The sequence below is a fragment of the Castor canadensis genome, unplaced genomic scaffold (assembly GCF_047511655.1).
Source record: "Castor canadensis unplaced genomic scaffold, mCasCan1.hap1v2 HAP1_SCAFFOLD_102, whole genome shotgun sequence".
Classification (NCBI taxonomy): Eukaryota; Metazoa; Chordata; class Mammalia; order Rodentia; family Castoridae; genus Castor; species Castor canadensis.
This window is the reverse complement of record NW_027395337.1, coordinates 153,627-175,676: the sequence shown is the minus strand read 5'-3', so window position 1 is coordinate 175,676 and position 22,050 is coordinate 153,627. Positions and strand designations below refer to the sequence as shown.

The 22,050-nt window shown below is 38.2% G+C and overlaps 1 long non-coding RNA gene and 1 pseudogene across 2 annotated transcripts; both read right to left on the bottom strand.

The window, feature by feature from the left end:
* Positions 1 to 85: 85 nt before the first annotated feature.
* Positions 86 to 20,659, bottom strand: LOC141420301 (uncharacterized). 2 transcript variants are annotated; one of them, XR_012444921.1, is made up of 6 exons: positions 17,244 to 20,659; positions 13,984 to 14,073; positions 12,361 to 12,488; positions 10,819 to 11,028; positions 9,283 to 9,439; positions 86 to 8,308 (listed from the first exon to the last, which is right to left on the bottom strand). It is a non-coding gene; the product is annotated as an uncharacterized lncRNA (long non-coding RNA). The 2 variants fall into 2 exon arrangements; XR_012444922.1 differs by having other exon boundaries at positions 86 to 8,243; positions 17,244 to 20,628.
* On the bottom strand, positions 14,084 to 17,237 carry LOC141420300 (dual specificity mitogen-activated protein kinase kinase 2 pseudogene; annotated as a pseudogene).
* Positions 20,660 to 22,050: the final 1,391 nt, after the last annotated feature.

The window sequence follows — 22,050 nt, the reverse complement described above, 5'->3', positions numbered from 1 at the left end:
TAAAGTATTTAAAAGAAAAACCTGAAATAACTAGTGTAGTGAGGAAGGGACAGTGGGTTAGAAATTACCACACGGAAATACAAACTTTCCAAAACAAAGCATTTTATTTTACAATGAAAAACAAACTCCCCAATTTGCCTCATTGTAACATGTAGATTGCTTTAGATTGCCCCTTTGTGATCTTCCATCATGAGCAGGATTTTTCAGTCTTCAAAACACTTTTAAGATTCAACATATATTCTGCATTTCACATCAGTTAACAAGTCCATCAGCTCACAAGTGTCTTCTATTTATTTTAGCATTTTGGCAGAGATTGCCTTTGAGGTACACGGGTAGAGATGAAGCCATTGCCTTTAAAAACAGATGTGTTCTCAGCTCATTTATGTGACCAAAGCAGTTGATGATAAGATGTTCTCTTATTCTTGTTTAATCAGTAGTGGTGATGGCAGAAACTGTGAAAGGAAGGCTTTTAGTTACTTTCTGTCCTCCGCTGTCTGGTAATGTATCCCCCATCCCTACCTGAATAAAGGGGTATTACTGAGTCCAGCTGTTACCACACATTAAAAAGCAAACATCATTAATATATCAGCTGTGGCTTATGCCTAATTAAAAATATACATAATGACAACTAGAAAATTGCACCCCAAATGCTATTCAACCTTATTCCTTCCACCAATAATACTTTGCCATTTATGTCTTTCTCCATTTATGGAATTCATCATTGATTTGCCATGTAAGCTATAGCTTAGATGCTTTCAAAGTACGTATGAAATACAATGAACAATAAAGTCCTCTTCCATTGCAGCAAATTGTGATTTCAGGTTTAAGACAACTTATCATACAGAAGTCACATTAGTTCAATTAACAAACTCCATTCCCACCTAATCCAAGGTTTAGTTGATAGTCATTCAGACAAAAATATTTCTCAGAAACTATAATAAATTAGTACCTCATTTCAACAATGATCAGTTATTGGAACTGCATCACAGTTAAAAAAAGTAACTCCAAGTAAGGCCTGGAGCTAGTCATGCTCTTAAGATCAATCTAGAACAAAGAAAAGCTGCCCTTAGACACAGGTTTGGCCTTTTCATTCACTCGCCTCCTGTCCCACCCTCTGTGAGTGAATTAAAAACAGAAAAGGTCAAAGCCCAGTCAGTCCTACATTTAGAGGGCACTTTTGTTTGTTTGCTTTTGGTATTTTTTTCTCCAATTTTGCCAATTATTTCCAATTTTATTATTCTTAAATTTTAAGCAAGCATGGTAAAATTTTAACTATTGTCATCCATTGCCATTATTCTACCATCACAGGCCCTTCTTGAGTAGATTTTGATGGAAAGGAGAACATTTCTATAAGGTATAAATTGAGAAGCTATTACAAGTGAAATCATGTCTCCATCTCCATTTTACTATGTACTATTTGAGGATTGTTTCTGAAAGAAATCTATTCAGGCAGTGTACATGCACTGGTATGTAAAGGGTAAAGAATTGAAAATAGACAAAGCTTTTTGTTTACAGTTCAAGCACAGGTAGTTCCCAAGGCTGATACTAATGAGACTGGGGTTTGGGAATTGGCAATCATTCTTCCTTCCCAACAGTGGTCACAGTCATATGTAAAATGAGGCATGGGCTAGGAAAACAAAGTGTCTATTATATAGAAAGTTCCAGCAACTTAAGGAACAAGGTTGCTATAAAACCAAGCTACCTGCTCATGGTAGTGGCCAGAATGGTAAGAGAGATAAGGAGTAGAAATTAAACTACACAATGTTATTTAGGGACTAAGCCATTCCCCTAACCAGAAAACATACCAAAAGGAAAGTTTCTGAAAAGGTATGCATGTTTTCATGTCTCTGGGGCCAACTGAGGACATAGGACCTTATATCTAATAGGTTTCCAAATACACTTGCAAAATGGATAAATAAATGAAAAATGAATGAATAGTAACTTTCTTCTTATCTTATAGACTCTGAGCAAGTTAATAAGCAAGTGTCTTACGGTCAAGAATAGATACTTCTGGGTATTGCTTTTTCACTGTACCTCCAAGTCAGATTAAGTGTCTTGGAATAGATACATTTCATTTAGCATTTAGTATCATCTCCAGCAATATTTGTATAAATGAAAAACTAGAAAGTTCTCTCAAATTCCCACTCTATCAAGCATGTCAAAGAGAAGGGGATCTATTTATTTAATTGCTCCTTCTCAGTGTCTTACATATGGCAGCTGCTTGATAAAAAGTTTTTTCAACTAAAGAAAGAACTATATATATAGTCTCTTATGGTATGCATTCCTGTGTTTCTGCCATAAGCTATTGAGACAAAGTGCATTTAAAGTTAGATCTTTTAATTTTCTTTATTCTCATTAGCACTTAAGAACAACACTTTATTCAGATTTAATAAATACAGTCAGTCTAAAAATGTTTTCTTATTGCTCAAGTGCCTTCCTGTGTAAGCCAGGCAATGAGCAAATACCTTTAGAATCCATTATTTCATCTTGATTGTCCTCAGAAACCATTTAACTATAAGAAAACCATATGTTTAATTAATGAATGAAAGGACAAACTTTGAACCCTTTTATCAGTCTTTGGCTTCAAACTAGGCCAATAACCAAGTTTTCGGAGCAAGAAAAAGGTCTTCATTTTATGTTGCATAAATCTTGCCTTTTTACTTTGGTTTTGTAAATCCCCAAGGCAAGTCAATATATATTCTGGACCAGACCTACTAAATTACTTTATCAAGTGTAGTACCTTGTGGTGAACAAATACTCAAATATTCTTCACTCAGTAATCAAATCAAAGATGATTTGTAAGATAGGTGTGGTGGCAGACATGGCTGAGGCAGGAGGATCATGAAATCAAGGCCAATCTGGGCTACATAACATACCCTTGTCTCAAAAAAAACCGAAAATCAACAACAAAAAATGTTTTCTGTCTTCAGCTATGATCAGTAATAATCTGTCCTGTAAACTAGGTCCATGTGATGACTCTTAACATTAGGACCTAAAATGACATACTCTACATAAAAGATGCTTTGTTTATCAGGTATTGTGGTTTGAATATTAAATGTCCTCCATAGGCTCATGTGTTGAAGGCTTGGCCCCCAGCTGTGGCAATATTTTGGAAGGTGCTGGAAAGTTTAGTTGGTGGGACCTAGCTGGAAGAAGTAGGTCACAGAGGCCATCTCCTTTGGTGCCCTGGACCCTTTCTATCTCTCTGCTTCCTGGCCACCATGAGGTGAGTAAATTTATTCCATAATGCTTTTCTGCCATGATGTTCTGCCTCACCACAGCTCAGAAACTATGGAGCCACCTGGCCAGGGACTAAAAGTACTACAAATCTTTTTCTTTTTTTGGTGGTAGTACTGAGGATTGAACTCAGGGCCCCAGAAAATAAGCCTGAGCTCTTCATTTTCACTACTTTACTGTCTCTAAGCCAGGCCAGGATGGTTGTAATTCACCTCCATCATCAGCATTCAACATTTAAGAAACTGGATGGAAAACCACATCCTTTTTTCCCCTTAATTTCCATCTCTTCAATCAAGCCCAGGGGGCAAGTATCCTTTCAGACAGGATACTCTGTTTAGCTCAGCATTTTGCACATTGCCTTACCAAGTCCACTTTCATACTGTTTCCATCATTGAATAAGCTTAGTAGTGGCTAAGTGGACTTTTGGTGTGAATCTCACACCTCTTACTTCATTTTCTCCTGTGAGTACTTCATAATGATAGAAATAATTTGATATCCTAGGACATTCAGTTTTAAACCTCATAGAAAGTAATCAGTGTTCACTGATTAAGCCAACCAATAATAATTATCTATATAGAACTGTAGGCTTTATAAACTTATACACAGATCTCATTGTGGGTTCAATAATTATGATAATGAATTTTCATGGCCCCAGTTGCTATCTCTGGGGATAAAAGGAAATAATCATTGTTTATTCAGCAGATACTGCTTATACATGTATGGCAGTTATTGATTCTGCACTTAATTTCTTCTGCTACCCAAGACACACTAAAGACAGTTTGCCTTTGCAATCCCAATGCTAACCAAGGACACTGGCACATTATAGATGATTGCCATCCACTCTTGTATTCATTGGACATTGAATGCCTTACATAATATATTCAGAGTTTTCAACAGTTAACAATACTTAATTTTTTTACTTTACTTGCATGGTATAAGTGTGATACAATTTTATAAACCTTAGCACTTAGCACCAAATGAGAAAATCAATAGTTACATTTATATGGTACTTCAGAGTTCACAAAATGCTAACATATATGTTGTCTTAATTCTAAACTGTGGGCACAATAAAATATGATAAATCTGTTTTATCTCAAGTGCCCATAAGAGTGGGTCCACATGGTAGGCAATCAATGTTGATTCACTCAGGAGGTACTTAATCTCTCAGTTTGTAACTTTTATTTAAAAGCATTTTAAAGATGAGGTCTCACTGTTACCCAGGCTGGCCTCAAATTTCTGGGCTCAAGTGATGCTCCTGCTTCAACCTCCTAAGTGCCGGGGACACGGACATGCACCACCTTACCCATCTGGTATAACTATTTATACTATCCTCATTGTGGGTCAAAGATACAATGAGAATTTTGTAGAGACAATGACTGATTTACAGTAAGTTTTATTTATACAGGTATGCTTTACAGTTTAGAGAGCATACTCATTCATTACCCTTTCCTCTGTTACCTGGGTACATGTAGTGGTATTAATTTGACTTGACCTCAACAGGAAAGTCTTTACTGATTAAGCGTTATCTCATTCCTTACACCTAAATTCTATTGGGAGAATTTATTTTGAATTTTATATATCCAAAACAATACTTGGTATGAAGAGATGGTTAACATTCATTCATTCATAAACATGTAACCCATTGAGATCTGCATAGTGCTTTAGTTTGTAAAGCAATTTACTATGAACCTTCTTTCTGAATTTTTAGTTCTATGAGTTTTTTTTTTTTTAGGACTGGAGTTTGAACTCAGGCCTCTCACTTGCTAGGCAAGCACTCTACCACTTGAGCCATGCTCCCAGACCTTTTGCTTTAGTGATTTTTTTTTTTCAGATATAGTCTCACTTTTACCAGGGACCAGCCTTAGACCTCGAGCCTCCTACCTCTGTTTCTTGTATAGCTGTTGATTACAGAAATGCCCCACATGCTTGACTTATTCATTAACACGGGGTCTTATAACTATTTGCCATGGCTAGCCTTGAACCTTGATCCTCCCAGTTACCTCCAGAGTAGCTAAGATTGTAGTTGTGTACCACCATAGAAAATGCTTTTTTTTCCTGCCTCCCTTTTAGTATTTCTAGTACCTACCATGGTATTTGCTGCATTATAGGTGATCACAATAGCTTAATTATTTTGTAGTTTAAAAGTAGTTTCCATGTGTTTTCTTTGCTGCTACCTAGAATTGTATACTTTTACTCAAAATCACCAGAGCAGCAGAAACACACTGGTCTCAAATATACAAATTATTTTTTTAATACTGAAAATGATAGCGAAGTTTATTAGGAAGGGAATATACTTTCAATAGACTGAAAGCAGGTCATCTCTATGGTGAAAACAAGGACGACCTAAATTATTCTTTATTGAACCCTCATTATAGTATTATATTTTTGACAAAGCACTTTATTATTCTTGTTTCTTTTAATCTTCTCTACAGTGCATAGCACAGAGTGCATATAATAGGTAATAAACATTCATTCACCAACACTGAAACTCAAAAGTTTTCATGTGCTTTATGATTAACAAAGCACATTCATATATATTTCATGTCACTAAGGACCACAAGAACAAGCACAGAGAAGGAAATTAATATTATTTAGACATATTCTCTGGCATATTTATCATGGGTTGGTAAACTATGAGAAGATCCATTTGGCACACAAATTAAAAATGGCTCTCACCTTCTGAAAAGGTTGTTTTAACAAAAGAATATACAACAGAGACCATAAACCCTGCAAAGTGTGAAGCATTTCTAATCTGACCCCTTTCAGAAAAAAAAAAATGTAATAATCCCTGATTTACATACTGCATCACAACTTTGTACTTTCAAATGTTAGCTATGCTTGGTTGTCAGTACACTAATAAGTATACCTTACTTTTTTCTCTTGTGATTTACAGTGTTCATATATATTGTCATTTAAATCAACTTCCCTCATAAGGGAAGTAGGGGGAATCAAGGAAAAGATTAAAACTGTTCAGTAGTCCCAAATTCTCTCAACTTTAATCCTAAAGGTAGGTGTTAAACCCAGGAGTAGGTTTGGTGCAGTCCACCAAATTATTTGGCCACTACTATGAGCAGGGAGTTCAGAGCTCACGCTGTCCCAGGCCCAATCACTCTTTCTGTAACCATTACTAGAAATTCCAAACCCCAGGAATCCTGCTCACCCAAACTCAAAGAAGGAAGGTAATGCTGGCTGGTACTTCTCAGAAGACTGGCACATCTGTGTATTTCTTGTCTAATTCTTCTCTTGGCCTGGAGCATCTCTTCACATTTTCTCTAGATAACCTGGTACTTTTTTCTCCCAACCAGCCTGATGCTTTTCTCTTCTCATCAGCCTAGAAATAGGCTATCTATATGGATGCTTGCTTCTGAAGGGAATAACAAAAGTCAGACTACATACTGGCTGGATTTTGATGTCTCTCTCAAGTGGACCAGATGTGATGTGAAGAGAAATGGAAATTTTTAAAACTAAAATCTTAACAAGTGGCTAAAAACTGTGATTGGCCCATGCATAATATTGTCAGTCTAAAGATATGTTCCTTTAAGGTAATGGCAACATCAAAAAAGTACATCTCAAAAGAAGCAGTCTTAAATAGAAATAAGAGAACTAGAAGGGAAGAACTGAAAATGTCCAAGAGTAGGAAGTGTGAAAACTGGAAAGAGCTAGGGTTTAGGATTCTCATCTTGGGATTTCCCCTGGTCTTAAGTTCAGGCTTCCAGCTTAAACCCTTTAATCTTGAGATATTTGTTTCTCTCGGGCCTTCTGTTCATGTAGGAAGGATTGAGTCCTGGGTCTTATTTGCATCTCTGGTGTTCCATTCTTGGGTCTTAGGTGTTCAAACTACAACCTTTGGCTTTTCTCAGTTCTTGGGCCTTATGTCATATGTCTCGGTTCTTAAGACTTTCCACATGTCCCCTAGAAGCAGCACCTATCCTAGGTCTTCAATCTTCTGTCTACCTCAAGATTTAAGCTTTCCATCCAATTCAGCCAGGCCTTCTGTGTATCTTGTTTCTTGAGACTTCTGTTGGTCTCAGGCCTCAGGCTTCCATCTATCTGTCTAGGGACAATGGGCTTTTCATCTTAGTCTTCAAGTCTCGGGTCTCAAATCATCTGTCTTTCAGGCTTTTTTAAGCCTTCCACCGTCTGTTCATCTTAGGTCTTTGGTCTTGGATCATCTCAGCAATACAGCCTGGCATGAGGAATAGCTCTGCAATGCTTTTTTTGATAGCTGATCTTCTGTACCTATCAGGAAGGGGTTAGGAAACCCCTTTGTCACACACAGAGACACACACACACCCACACACACTCACACAAATAAATATCCAAGTGAGGATTACATGAAATCAGAGAAGAGAGAGAAAGAGAGAGAGAGAGAGAGACACAGACTCACGAAGACACTGAAATACACGAAGGTGAGACACAGACTTAGGAAAACACTGAAATACTGAAAGGTGAGACAGAGACCCATGAAGACACTGAAATACTGAAAGGTGAATAGAAAAGGAAAAAGTAGGCAAGAAAGAAACACAAGCAAAGAGTAAGTTGAAACAGGAAATCACAAACAGCAAAGAGACATTGAGGTATACAAAAGAGGAAAAGAGAGAGAAAATAGCCCAAGAGAGGCAGAAAGGAAATGTAGAAAAGAGAAATGTGGGCTAAGGAGTAGAAACACAGAGAGGAAGCCAAAATCAGAGAAAGGTGAAATGTTGAACCAATAAGAAGAGGAAGGAGTGACAATCAGAGTTCACAAAGAGAAAAAGAACAAGTGAGGCAGGCACAATAAGAAAGAGGCAGAAAAAGCACACAGCATGTAACCCAAAGTGGAGACATAAAAGGAAGAAACAGTGAAAAGAGCCAGATCTAGGAGAGGGAAGAGAAGAAGCAACAAAATGAAACAATTAGAGATACATTTAAGACAAAGTATAGACCACACTTAGGAACAAAAAGAGAAAATGAGATAAAAGCATGCATAGAAGAAAGCAAGGAAACATGAACATGGCTAAGACACACTTTAGATAGAAAAAAAAAGAGCAAAGGCACTCAAGAAAGAAATAGACAAGCAAAGAAATACACACTTATGAATAAAAGAGATAAGAAAAGGCCAACCATCAGAGGAAGGGAGTAAGAAGTAGGAGAAACAAGATACAGTAAGGGACATGAGAGTCACAAAAAGACAAAAGAAAACCCAAAAGTTCCATTAGTAATTACAATAAGAGATTATGTGTACCAACACTACTTATACTACTATCAATACTATGATAATATAATTACAGCCATCAACACTTACATACAAAGTTCTACTTACATATAAACTTTTAGGGAAATTTTTACATGCCAGCTCTACTGGCCACCAGAAAGTACAAGTATTACATCAAATGAACTTACAAAACACTCTGGGTTACCTTTATTTACCAGGTGCCAGGCACTGTACTATGCACTTTACATTCATGATTTCATTTAACTCTCACAGATAGCCAAATCTAATCAGAGACCCTAAATTACCAGAGGTCATAAATCTAATGAGTAGCAGAAAGGATTTAAACACAGAATGTATGCTCTTAACATTCTGCTACAACTATTTACTAGGATTTCCATAAGACTCAAATATCACAGGTGAGTGAATATTTTAAAAAAGTTCCTTAGATAGCCCTTATCTTTACCTGTCCTTTTAGAAAACAGATGGTTTTTATACTGTCAAAAGTTACAATGGCTGCTTTAGGGTCTAGGTTTCTTTTTATACTAAACATTAACTGTAGATATATTCTCTAACAAATGGAGATAAAGATGGTCTATGCCTTCAGCAGAAAGCAAAACTATATTTTAGGAGTCTCAGTATCTAAAGAATGGAGAGCACCTAATGAAGTAGAAATATAGAATAAGACAAAGTAGAGGCTAAATTCCTCTGGTACAACTGACAAGCAGACTATAATGTCTTTGAATTGCTTCATTGGATCCAGTTGGTACTATGGGAGCCTGGTCATCCTCCCATCTCACATTTAGCCCTCCCTTCATATCAGACCACCGTATTCCATTCAACTTCTAACTTACTCCATTCTGCTATTTTAAAATGCTAGAGTGCCAGGCACATTGATCTTCTGGTAGGAAAACTGGTTTCCGTTAATGTGTCCACTTTCTTGATCCTGCTGAATATCCATTCATCTTTTTTGCACAGCTTTTGGAAAGGATAATGATTTGGCAGATAGACCTACAGAAAAACAAGATAAATGCCATGAAAGAATATTGAATATTGTGTTAAAAGTAATGGAAGATTCAAGTTAGTCAGCTATAAAAAATGTTTCCATAGTTTAAAAACCTATAAAGTTGAAGCTTTTAGGACCTTAGAAATAAAATGAATACAACTTCTTATTCTACTCATCAGAATAGGACACAATGGCATAAATGGGGAAATGTCCACCATCACCAGTCATAGCCTATACCTTTAGCTGAAGACTGGAATCCTGTTTAAAATGCCAGTCAGCTAGGAAGGAGTCCCTTTACATGATTAATAACTGAAATCACAAAGACAGAAGCCAAAAGAGAATATTGTCTAAGAACACAACCACAAAGTTAGTTTTATTTAAGTGTCTTGGCTTAGGACTACCAAAACACAGGCATTGAGCAGCATTTCCAAAACTCATAATAATTGCTCTTCGATATAAAGGTGTGTCACTGTGGGAGGCATTCATTCCTCCAACAAGAAAATCTACATAGGGTACTTACCTTCCTAGACAACTCTCACCTTAGCTTTCTAGTTTCTAGGCTTTCTAAAAACTTGTTAGTAACTTTATTTCAAAATCATGGATCTTTCTAGTCAATTATAACATTTCAAGGGTTACTCCTATAAAAACAACTCTTGGAATTGATAGGGTACTAACTCTTCATGAATACTAGATAAAACCTACAAGATTAGGTTTTACTGCACTGAATGTTACCCTTCTCTGTCTCTCAACTCTCACCTCCCTAATCAGCCTCGCTTATCACTGATCTAGAGAGTATAGGGTCCTAAGCTCTTTAGATCCTGTCTTATGATATCTAACTTTGTACCGTTTTTGACCAGGTTTCCGCTTGTAGTTAGAGGCTTCCATCACTCAGCAAGTATATCTCATAAGTGAGATAAACTCTCATGCGTCTTCTCAAACAAGTTATTGTATGTTATATCCCGTGAACGTCCCAAGACCTCTTGATATATGTAAGTGACTAGCACAGTTCTATAAAACTTCAAGGGAGACTTTGGGGATCTGATGAAACAGAATTATTTGCTCATGAGATCAGTGCCTTTAATGCGCAGTTTTTTGTTCATGTTCTCCTAAAAGAACAATTTGAACAATTTAGTTGTAGGTCTCTACTACATCCTGCAGTTCTACCCTAAACACCCTACTAACTCACACAGCTGCTACCTTCTCCACATCATCACTTTCACCAATCTCACACTCAGCTGCTTCCCAGGTTAGTTAGGAAGCTGTTTTTACTAAAGCAGACACAGGAGAATGATGAATACAACCTCAGTGGAAGGCTAACTCCAATGTTTAATGGAAAACAAGATTAGTTTTAAGTCTATTTATTATACTTTTAGGGACAGCTTACCCATCTTGATGTGTGGTGGTTGTCCTTGAGGCTTCATCTTCTTATCTGGGCCCAGGAAAGTATCTTAGTAAAACCTCCTGACCTAGGGTTGTTGCCCAGTGGTAGTGAGCTTTTCCCCTGGAGGATCCTCATGCCCCATCTCCACCCAAGGATCATCAAAGGGAATAGGTCACCAACACTACAAAGCAACAAGCTTATTCTGGGGAAGATCTGGAGAAGAGACAAAAGAAAAATTGTTAAAACTAAATACACTGGGAAAGTCTGTCCCAATGGGTAACTAGTGTTTGAGTCAAATCATATATACCCTTTTCTTCATATGGATTGATGGATGGAAATTACAGCTGTATAGAGCTCTATATTCTGGCTATCTGCATAGCATCATGAGGATTCTTCTATTTATCCCAACTCCATTATGTGTACTTCTCATTTCAGAGAGTAATTTAGAACTGAATAATTATCAAAATTCCCAGACTATTCTTTATTCTCTAGTCTCTACTAATGAGAATATGGTTAATGCCCTCTGTCTTGTCATAAAATATACTGATGGGGGAGGGGTGTCAAGAAAGTAAAGGTTTGAAACCACTGGAAAAAGCCAACCTTTCTCAGCCAAGAGAGCCATGAAGCCACTTGGCAAAGATCCAGTGTGATCTGATTCTAGAAGTTCTATAAGATTTCCCCTTTACATTGCCTCTAGCTTCTTTTATAAAGCACTATTTTAAAAGCTAACCAATCCACACTAACCAAAGTGCCTGGTCTGACACCTGGTTTTGCAGCATTTCCCTCTTTTAATTTGGATTTTAAATAGTGCCATGATGGAATACTGTCAAAGTAAATAGAACAATTTTCTACTCAATCCACATGGTACATTTCTTGAACAACTTGTATAATAGGGCACTACCAGAGTTCTATGATATTCAGAGAAACCCAAGAATGGTCTCAGGCATGTAGAACCTCAGTTATGAGGATAGCTAACAACTCTAGCAAAACAAAAAACTAGGAATAAAAGGCTCCAGGTACAGGAAATAGCTTATACAGGCCCTCAGGCCTTTCCTCTTCAATCTTTTAGCAATTTCATTGTTCTTCAAATTAAGAAACTCTCAATCTCTTAGAAAGAGGAAGAGGGAACAAATTAGGCCTTCCAAAGCAGAGCCAAAACAGACCAAATTGGTTTTACTTATAATCAAATCTTGAGATCTTAATGCCTGTTGGCCAAAATAAGGTGGAAATAATTTCCTTCCGGTTTACTAATCAGAAGGTAACTATCTCACTGATTAACTAGCTTTGTGATGATAAAGTAAGTAACTTACTGCTTTCCATCTCTCTTCATTTATGAGATTAGGATGGAGTATGCTTGCCCTTACAGACCTCACTAGAGCCCAGTGAAATAGTACAAATATTGTAGAAGGTTATAATGTATGTGCAAAAAGAAAATTGTGTAGGAGTTGATGAAGATTGCTCATATTCTGCTTTATAAAAGAGCTGCAGAAAGCTAAAGCCCTTAAAGTCAAAGACAGCAGGCTAACAGTAAGTTTTCCAAACTACCTCTTTTTTCTGGTGGCCTGCAAGCTCTTCGCTGAGATTAGCTGGAGCTTGTCCATATCCTCAAAAGGATCTGTTGAATCTGGAGGCTCTTAACAGGTTCTTGCAGTCCTCAAGTCTCTCGAAATGTCCTTGAGAAGAAAGATTGGGCTCAATAGAATACAAAAACTATTGAGAAAACCCTAACGAAAAAAAAAAAAATCCAGAGACCTAAGAAGTACAACTGAAGCATTAAACATAGATATCCCATGTCTCTACTTGCTAGCCCGTTTGATCTCCTGAAGGTCCTATAATGACCTGCATTAGGCAGGTGAAGAAAAAGAACGCCATGAAAACATGGGTCAAACCATAAGGACTGACTAAATTTGTGGCTAAAGGTCATCCTGTTTCTAAAAATACAAATTAACAGAGCAGTTGTTACTACAACCTAGAGGTGCATGGTCTTGACTATTTTTTAATAATTGGTTCTCTGCCTTTACTATAAGATAGGAGTTTAGTGAAGTAGATCTAAGCCAAGTTTGCACCTTTGAAAACATTTTGTATGGTATGATGTGGTGTGGAAAGCACCAGAGACGGTAGAACACAGGCTTCTAGATTCCTGATTAGGGATCACCAGATTTCTAAAGACCTTTATGTTAATACCAAATAAATTCTCAGAGGAGTATATAGAAGATGAGCTACTTAACTCTGTTTCCTAGATAAGATCTTTAGTAAAGCCAAACAATGTTCTATGATGTTCTGAATATGAGCAGAACAAGCTTTAAAATCTCTTGGCAACATCCTTCCCCATCCTTACTTAAACTAAGGTTAGATATTTCACCCCCAAATACAGGCTTCCAGGTAAACATGGCAGTTCATACATATGCTATGTATTTACTCTGTTCCTTCCTGAAACCCCATTAAAGAGAGTAAATGAATATTCAATATGCAAGCAAATTTACCCAAAGGAAATGAAAATTAATAAATCTAAATTCAAACTTCATTTATACACTATCTATTTATGGTATCTAAAAAGAAACAAATACTGTATTTCCCCCCAGTATTCTGGCTCCTTCTATATTATATAACTAATAGGTTATTTTGGTTATTATGTCTAAAATAACTTGTTATTTTATTGGGCTGCCAATAGAGTATGGCTGCTTTAGCATCAAAGCCCTCTTAGTTTTGTTACTATGGTCATGACATGCTCAAGGAATATTCCTTTCCTTTAAGGGGACCCTAAGGACAGAGAAAGTGATTACATTCTGGAACTGGCACAGAACTTTACATTTCACCTGAGTTCAATGTCATTGACAAGAATTTTGAGACTCCTCTGCCATTTTCCTCTCTGCCCACAGAACTTCCTAATGTGTTTCCAGTATTCATCAAATTCTGTCAAATAGCATAATGATTTGTACATTTCTGCATCCTCCATAAGAAAGCAAATTTCTTGACAGAAATTGTGTCTTTAGCTTTGCTACATATTCCAGTGCTTGACACAATAAATATTTGTCAAATTAAAATAACTATTATCTTAACTTTGAAGATACCCACATTTTAGAGCACACTATTTATACCTGATAGAGATTTTTCTTAAGGGCAGAGAATATCTTAAGCAATAAATTGAAACACAATTCCAAGATTCACCTTTAGATGCTATCCAGCAGTCATCAATCCACTTAAAATGAAGCCATCTTCCTCTTGAGTTGATGTATAGAACCAGTTCCAAATTCATTCCTTTAAAACAAATTCCAGTGACAGTTGTATATTAATATTAAATGATAATTTGATTATTAGTAATAAAACTTTTGTAAGCACAGACTAGTGTTTCTTAAATTGAGTTGACAAGAACACTGGGGGCTTGTTCTCATGGATCCCGAAGCTCTATATGATTTGTATAAAACATGTCTTTGGACATGATAACTTAAAATTGGAAAACTCATTTACATTTCAAGTCACTTTCTTTTCCTTTTTTTAATTTTTAAATGAGTTTTTTCTTTCACTGTTTCGCTTTTTAAACCTAAGTAAGCAGGTTCCCCAGTGACAACATGAGCAGTAGCACCTTCTCTGGAGGCCAGACAGTGGATCAATGACTGGGGGGCAAAAGCCACAAATGTTCCTGGGGTGGGGGGGGACAGGACAGGAGGAGCTGGCCTCTTCTAGACTGAGAGGGCAGGGCACAGACTCTATGAAAGTGGACAGATTATTCAGCAATGCACTAGTGTCCTGGGCTGCTTCAGCCCCCGGGTTTTGTATAACTAGGCAACAAAATCCACGTCTTCTACTTCCTACTGCTTGATGAAATCATGATTCATAAGCATCTTCAGATTTGCATGTTCTGCTGGGTTCTTAAGGAGGCATTTATTTACAAAATTCTGGAGTCTGGGCTAACATTCTATTGGGCAGCTTGAGAGGTGGTTCATTCACAATGTAGTCCAGTAGCTTGAAGATGGCCATAACTGGCCAGCTGTCTATCTGGGACTGTTGATGGAGCATGGGAGGGAGGGGATCTGAGCCTGTGGAGATACTATGGCACTCTCCTAGGTCCCATCTACCATGGGCCAGCCAAAGATGACATCCAGCTCTTTGGTAATGTGGAGTCGGGGGGTACCTCTCAAAGGACAGCTCTACCAAGGAAAGAGCCATGCTCCAGATGTCTGAATGTATGCAGTGGTTACTGACTTGCTCTGGGGACATGTAGGACCAGGTTCCAATGGAGTTGGCCATGGAGTCAGTGAGCTGCCCTCTTGCCCAGAAGTCACACAGCTTGATCTCTCTCTGGAGTCAACTAGAATACTGCAGGGCTTCAAGTCTTGGTGCATGATCTGGTGCTTCTCTTGCAGGTATGCTGGCTTCCAGCACTGATATTCTTTTGAAGTCATCGTTCTTGAGCTTGCCTATCTTTGCCTTCTGGGTGAGGAAAGCCTCGACCGCTTCTTCTGTTGCACGTCCAATTCCAGAGCCTCCAGACTCTTCTTCAGGTCCGCTAGGTTTGCTTCTGAGGTGTCCTTACTGGTGTGGGGGGTGGACCCTTGGTGATGGTGGATTTGATGAGTGCAGGCAGCACTGTCTTTCTCCAGGCCAACATCCAGGCTCCATGAGCCAACAGCTCTAGCCAGGGCCCACAGAGGGTGGGCTGCAAGCTAATGGTACCATCGCCGGTCCAGGCTGTAGCTGCAGTCTAGGAGAGTGCTAGGGTGGCCAGGGGCACCAGGGCTGAGATAAAGGTGCTGCCACTGCCTTGGCCAAAGCTTCAGGTAACATTTTATTTGTTTTTTGGGATAGAGTCTCATTATGTAGCCCAAAACTTCAAGTAACATTTTTAAATTGCATTTTGAGGTAGGGTCTCACTATGTAGCCCAAGCTAGCCTGAAACTCATGATCCTCCTGCCTCAGTCTCCCAAGGGCTAGGATTATAGGTATATACCACCATATCAGGATTTAAGTAACTTTAAGTTAGTGTTCCACAAAACACATATTCTTTAGGATCGCAAAAAATTGTGCTCCTTTAAAAAGTTTTATTCTGAAACGCTGTTTTCAGAATAACTTGAGTTTAAGAAACAATGGCACAGACCAGATTTCCAAGGATATTCAAAACCATTTTATGTAGCATCCCCAGTTAGGTGATCCTTTCTGAGACAAGAGACTACAAACATTCTGAGGGGTTTGCCAACTGTCCTGCAGTTCAGTTGACAGGATGGGCACAGCTGGCCCTTTCTGGTCTGGGAGGTGGAGCACTGGCACTGAGGGGACAGTAGACAGGTTACACTGTGGTGTACCACCATGCTGAGCTGGTTCACCCATTGGGTTTTGCACAGCCAGCCACAAAATCCACAGACAATGAATGTTAAAGGGTTTTTTGTTTTGTTTTCAGGGGAAGGACAAGCTGTGAGGAAATATGAGCACGAACTAAAATGGGTAGTAAGAGAAGTATAGCTCATTTATAAGGTTCTTGTTGCTTCTGCTAGGATGCATAAGTATGCACCTAAAACAAAAGAAAGGTTCAAATTTTATGTGAAAGAGTATTTTTTTAGCCAGACCTCTCTTTTTAACCTTACCAAGAGATACTTTTTGAAAAAAATGAAGAAGAAGAGGACATAAACGACAGCATAAAGTACACAAGATCAAGGTGTTCTTATAAAACTTATAGCCCTCTTAACAAAGAAAAAAATGTATCTCTGATCTGTATTACCCATGGTCATATTATTTCTTGGGCAAAAATACAGTAAGATGATAGAAAGAGTCCAAGTATAAAATTTATATGCCCTGTTCCTACACTTTGATACTCTGAATCTTCTGAGATTTAATAATCACAATTTGCCATCCTTGGCATAGAAGTAAACACATATAGGCCCTTTACATGCCTTCAAAAGAGGTAAAAAACAAATGATACTAAAATAAACCAACTGGGCTACCCAGGTGGCTACAATATTAATCATGGCTTGACTCAAAGACAAAACATAAAACCATGTCCTTCTTCAAACTTAAACAACTTTAAACCCTTGTGGACTCCTTTTTTAAAACTCTTATAATAATTCACACAGCACTTGATGTAATTTCTTAAAGTTATTTCAAGTGTGCTTATATTAGATCCTCAATAATACAACCATTTCAGAGATGAAATTATTTAAGACTATATTATTTTTACCCCTCAGTGTACCCTAACATAGGGCTGGGTACACAATATTAATTGTACAATTTTGATGGTTAACAACAGACACACACAAATACACATTGCAGATGAGTTGAAAAACGGCAAAGAGACTTACTAGACCCTCTGATTTCTTTTATTTTATTGTTGTTCTGGGTAGGGGCACATTGTTAGACCCTCTGATTTTTCTATGAGTGGCATATAAGATAAAGTGAAAAAAAAAAAGATTACTTTATAGTTATAAAGTAGTACTTACTACATTCTGACGAGCCAGAGATTCTTCTTACAGCTGTCTGAGGAGCCAGTAATGCAAACTGGACCTTGAGCTGGCTGGATCTTTTGATATCCTTCTCAGAAGAATACTATAATTTTTCAGTGACTACAAAGAACTGCTGTTGTGATAGCTAGTTATTGCTTCAGCAGTTTCATATTAAATACTCAGTAGCCACAAAACACTGTGCGCTAGACTGATATGCTATTATTTTTATTAGGCAGCTATTTCATTGCTGAGGTTTATGTTCAAGAATGATTAGATCTGGGCTTATTTTTATTATATATAAAATGGGGAAACATGGCCCATCATTCTAAAATAAGTCCTTGCTCTCTAGGGTGGTTCTTCAAGCTATTTCAAATTATTAGCCGAATTAAATGGTATAGAATAGGTTATATACCATTTGTGCCATTTTATATAGTAGGTTAATTAAATAAGGTGGCCTATGGTTTGCAAAAGCACCTCAGCATATGTTCTCTCATATAATCTTTTTATAGCAATCTTGAAATAAGTATGGGCTGGTGCTCAATGTGAAGAAATTTAAGAATCAGAACGTTTATTAGTTTTCCTAAATTGAGTGGTAGTAAAGCCCAAAGAAAGAGACTGGTCTTAGGAGTTCTACACAAACTCCTTTGGTATTACTGAAATAGCAAGAGTCACAGTGATCTATTCACAGATCCACTACCCTTAGTAATGAGAGACACTGGTCATAGTATAAATGAATTTTTTCACTTCAAAAAAAGTAATGACCAGGTGATGAATTCCACTTTTCAATCCAATGTCTTTCTTAAAAAACAAAAAAACTAACAGCAACTTTCCTAATTGTATTCTGACAACTGGCACAGTACAGTAGCAATATACAAAGGAGAAAAGGAGAGATTCTTAATCAGGTAATCTGCTCTGGAAGGAAGAATATAGAGAAAATGCTAACCTTCCTTCCCTGGGAGACATATTTTCAACTGATACTTCATAGAAAACCCCAAATAAAGGGGCTTCTGATCCTGACTTGCCTTGAATATTTTGCACAATAAAACAGTAATAGAGGTGGGCAAGGATGGTTCCTCCTCCCAGAATGTATCAATAATTGGATCTGGGATAATTAATAAACACAAGAAAAAGAGTGAAGGCTTACCCACTTAGTTCAGGCCTGCTTTTAATATACTGCACAAACACATAAAAGTGGTAGAGAGGTCTTGGACTGATGGGCTGAAGAAAAAATGGGGCAGTCAGTACTGTGTTCATTAACGACACAGAAGGAGATTTGGATAACTGGCACTACTCAGAAGTAATGCAAAGGAAGTGAAGGGATCTATGTCTAACAAATGGGACCAAGGAAACATGACAGTCATACAAAATGGATAAACCAATAATGCCTGGGATTGTTAACTTTTTAAGTTCAAGAGAAAGGGCCTTGCCCAGTCAACATTTCCCAGCAAAGAAGCAAAAGGAGCAGGGCAAGGGGAAGAGAGGGTACAATCTTACCTAATGGCTCGATTGTGGGCATTAATAAGTGCATAGAAAGGGTCCAAGGGCAAACAAGGGGCAGGGGAGAGAGGGAAGACTTTATGTAAAGAGTGAGAGCATGGCCACTTGGGATTTTATACACTGGAACAGTGCAAAAGGAACGGGAATACAGGTCATTGTTTGAAATCCATGGCATGCTGCAACGTTTGTACTTTTCCGTGCCATGGAAATGTGGGGGGGGAGGGGGCTGGGGAATACTTGCTTAACAAGGTCTGGGAAGAAAAACCACCATTGATGATTTCCATGGTATAGATAACAGTCCCAAGATAAGCTTCCATAAAGAAAGAAAACCATTTATAATTGCCATTGTGCCCATTAACAGTCCCAGGAGATGTTCTGGATGGGTCTGCAGTCCCTGCAGTAATGAAAAGGGGATTGAGGACATAGTATCCTAGCCATGAGCAATTGCAAATATTCACATTAACAATCCAGGGGGCCTTAGTTGGTCAGCACCTCTGATGTATGCAAAGAGGGTGCAGTATACTTGATAGTCATCATTGTTGCACATTAACTGTCCAAGAGCTGAGGTTATAAATAGTTAGCAGTCTTCAGCAGCAATCAAAAGGTAGTGGTAGGAACATAAGGTCTTTTTCTATTACACAGGTCAACAGACAGGCATAATTATGCACATTAATATTCACAAGAGAAGGACTCATTCATAGTTAAAATGCCTCCGATACAAGGGAATATAAGGAGATGAACTCCTAGTCCAAAAGTAGGAATGAGTAATTGTATTAATGCACATTAAAATTTAAAAGAAGCACTGGTTAAAAACATTTCTTTGCTTAAAGCAAAGAGGGTCCAAGGGTTTTAATATAAGATATGCTTAGAAAACTTTATGCATGTAAACTTTCCAAGTGAAAGAGTCTTGAGTAGTGGGCACTTCCTGCTAAAAATGCCAAGTAGGTGGGATCCTCTTCTAGTGCACAGAACAGGAGCAAATGTAATTGGGCATATTATCAGTCCAAAAGAATAAAGCCTTTGTTGATCAGCACACCCTGCTAAACTGGAAAGGTGATGGGGTATGACCTTAGTCTGCTGACAAAGACAAAAGAAAATTTCAGTTATTTTCATGGTCAACTAGCAGGGGTCATGGAGGAAAACAGTATCCCCTGCAGTAGTGCAAAGGAGGTACAATGGTCTTAGAAGTAGTAAGGTTGTGGACAACTGTAATTGTGCATATTAACTGTCCAAATATAAAGTCTTAAGCAGTGGACACTGCTTTTTGAAAGACAGAGAAGTCAGAGATGGGACGTGCTTGTCTAGTGCACAAACCCACACAAATGCAATTTGCACATTAATGGGCCAGGAAAAGGGGACTTAGAGGTCAGCAATCTTGGTTAAATAGGATAAACCATGTTCCAATTATATGCATTAATGTCCAAGGGACACAATTGTGGTCAATTAAAACCACAAACTTTGTACAAATATAAGGATATTAAAATAGTGGACATTCCCTCCTGAAAAAGAAAGGGAGTGGAGCAGAGAGGGTATCCATATCTTGGATCCAGGAACATGGAGAAGCCAAGACTTTAGTGGCCCTTACCGTACTGCATAATTGTGTGAGAGTAAGCTCTTATTCAAATGGAATGAGCCACATGCAGTTATGTACACTAATATTCAAGGTGCATGGCTGTACTCATTACGGTTGTACACCTTGACTGTAGGGGTCTTTGAAGTGAGCATTCCCTACTAAAAGGGAAAGCTGAAGGGTGAGAGATGGCTTCCTTCTCCTGTGCATAGAAACACAGACAAATACAATCAGGTATATTAGCAGGCCACAAAATGGGGCCTTAGGGATCAACTGAATGTTGAACTTAAAAGGAAGTGTGAAATGGATCATAATGTAATTGGCACTATGCACATTAAAGTTTGAGAAAGGATCCTTAAGTAAAGGGCACCTCTTTCAATAAAGTAACGAAGGCATGAACAGTCGGAGACAGAAGTCTTAACTTGAAGGACCATTGACAATGGCAATTAGGTATGTCTACAGTCCAGTCTCAAGGAAAGGGCTTTGTTAGTTAGCCCCCTCTGTTTTGATAAGTGTAGGAATCCTGATCTAAAAGGCACAGCTGTGGACACTGAGAATGTGTACAAGATAACTAAGATTGTGCACATTTACTAGATTAAGGATCTTAAGTAGTAGGCACCTCCTACTGGAATAAATATAGTGGATGGGGTCTTTACTACTGGAGAAAAATTAAGTATACACATTAACAGAGAGACTGCAGGGCACCACAGGACTGTGGTACAACTTTTAATCTCAGCACTGCAGAGGCTGAGGCAGGAGGATAATGAGTTCAAGGCCAGCGTTGGCTATGCAGTGAGGCCATGTCCCAACAGAAAACCCTGAGAGAGTGAATCTGGATTAGTTAGAAGCCCTTGCAGTAATGCAAATGGAGAAAGGAAATAGGATCTTAAGACTACTGTTGATGATGTGCATTTAATCAGTATAGACACACCCCCTGTAGTTACGCAAAGGAGGTGTGAGTGGGTAGGATCCCTAGGGCATTTTTGATCGGTTATGATCCAACAGAAAGACTTAATGTGGTAGTACCTCCTCTTATATTCAGAGAAGTCAAGATATTAGCTTATTGTGGGTAGGGAGGACCATAAACAATTAGAAATAAACACATTATGAGTCCCAATTTGGGTCAGGCATGGTGGTGTGGGTCTGTAATCCCAGGCCAGTCTGATCCTGCTTTTAAAACAGGGCTGGGTATATAGCCCAGTGGTAGAGGGCTTGCCCAAGACCTTGGATTCAACTCCCAGCATTGCAGAAAAGTCCCAGTTTAGGTTGCTGTAACATAAAAGGGGTGGAATGTTACTTTAAAGGGAAAGACTATGAATTAGAATTTTGCACATTCATAGTTCCAGGAAAAGGGAACAATGTAGGCAATTACCACCCCTTGCTATAAAGTAAAGATCAATAGAGTCTTCATCAGAAAGACATAGTTGTTGTCAATTGCCATCATTCACATTAATTCTTTTAATGCCAAGATCTTGGGTGGAGGTCATTCACTGCTGAATACAAGAGAAATGACGGAGGTCAGGGTTTTGTTTTTTTTTTAAACCCAGTGCTCAGCAAGAGGGACAAATGCAACTATGCACATTAACAAAACAAAAGACAGCCAGGAGTGGTGGTACATGCCTATAATTCCTGAACTTGGAGGCAGTAGGGAGGCGGATGCAGGAAGGTAGTAAGTTCCAGGCCTGTGTGGGCTACATAATGGAGACTCTCTCAAAAAACATAAGAGCTGGGGATGTA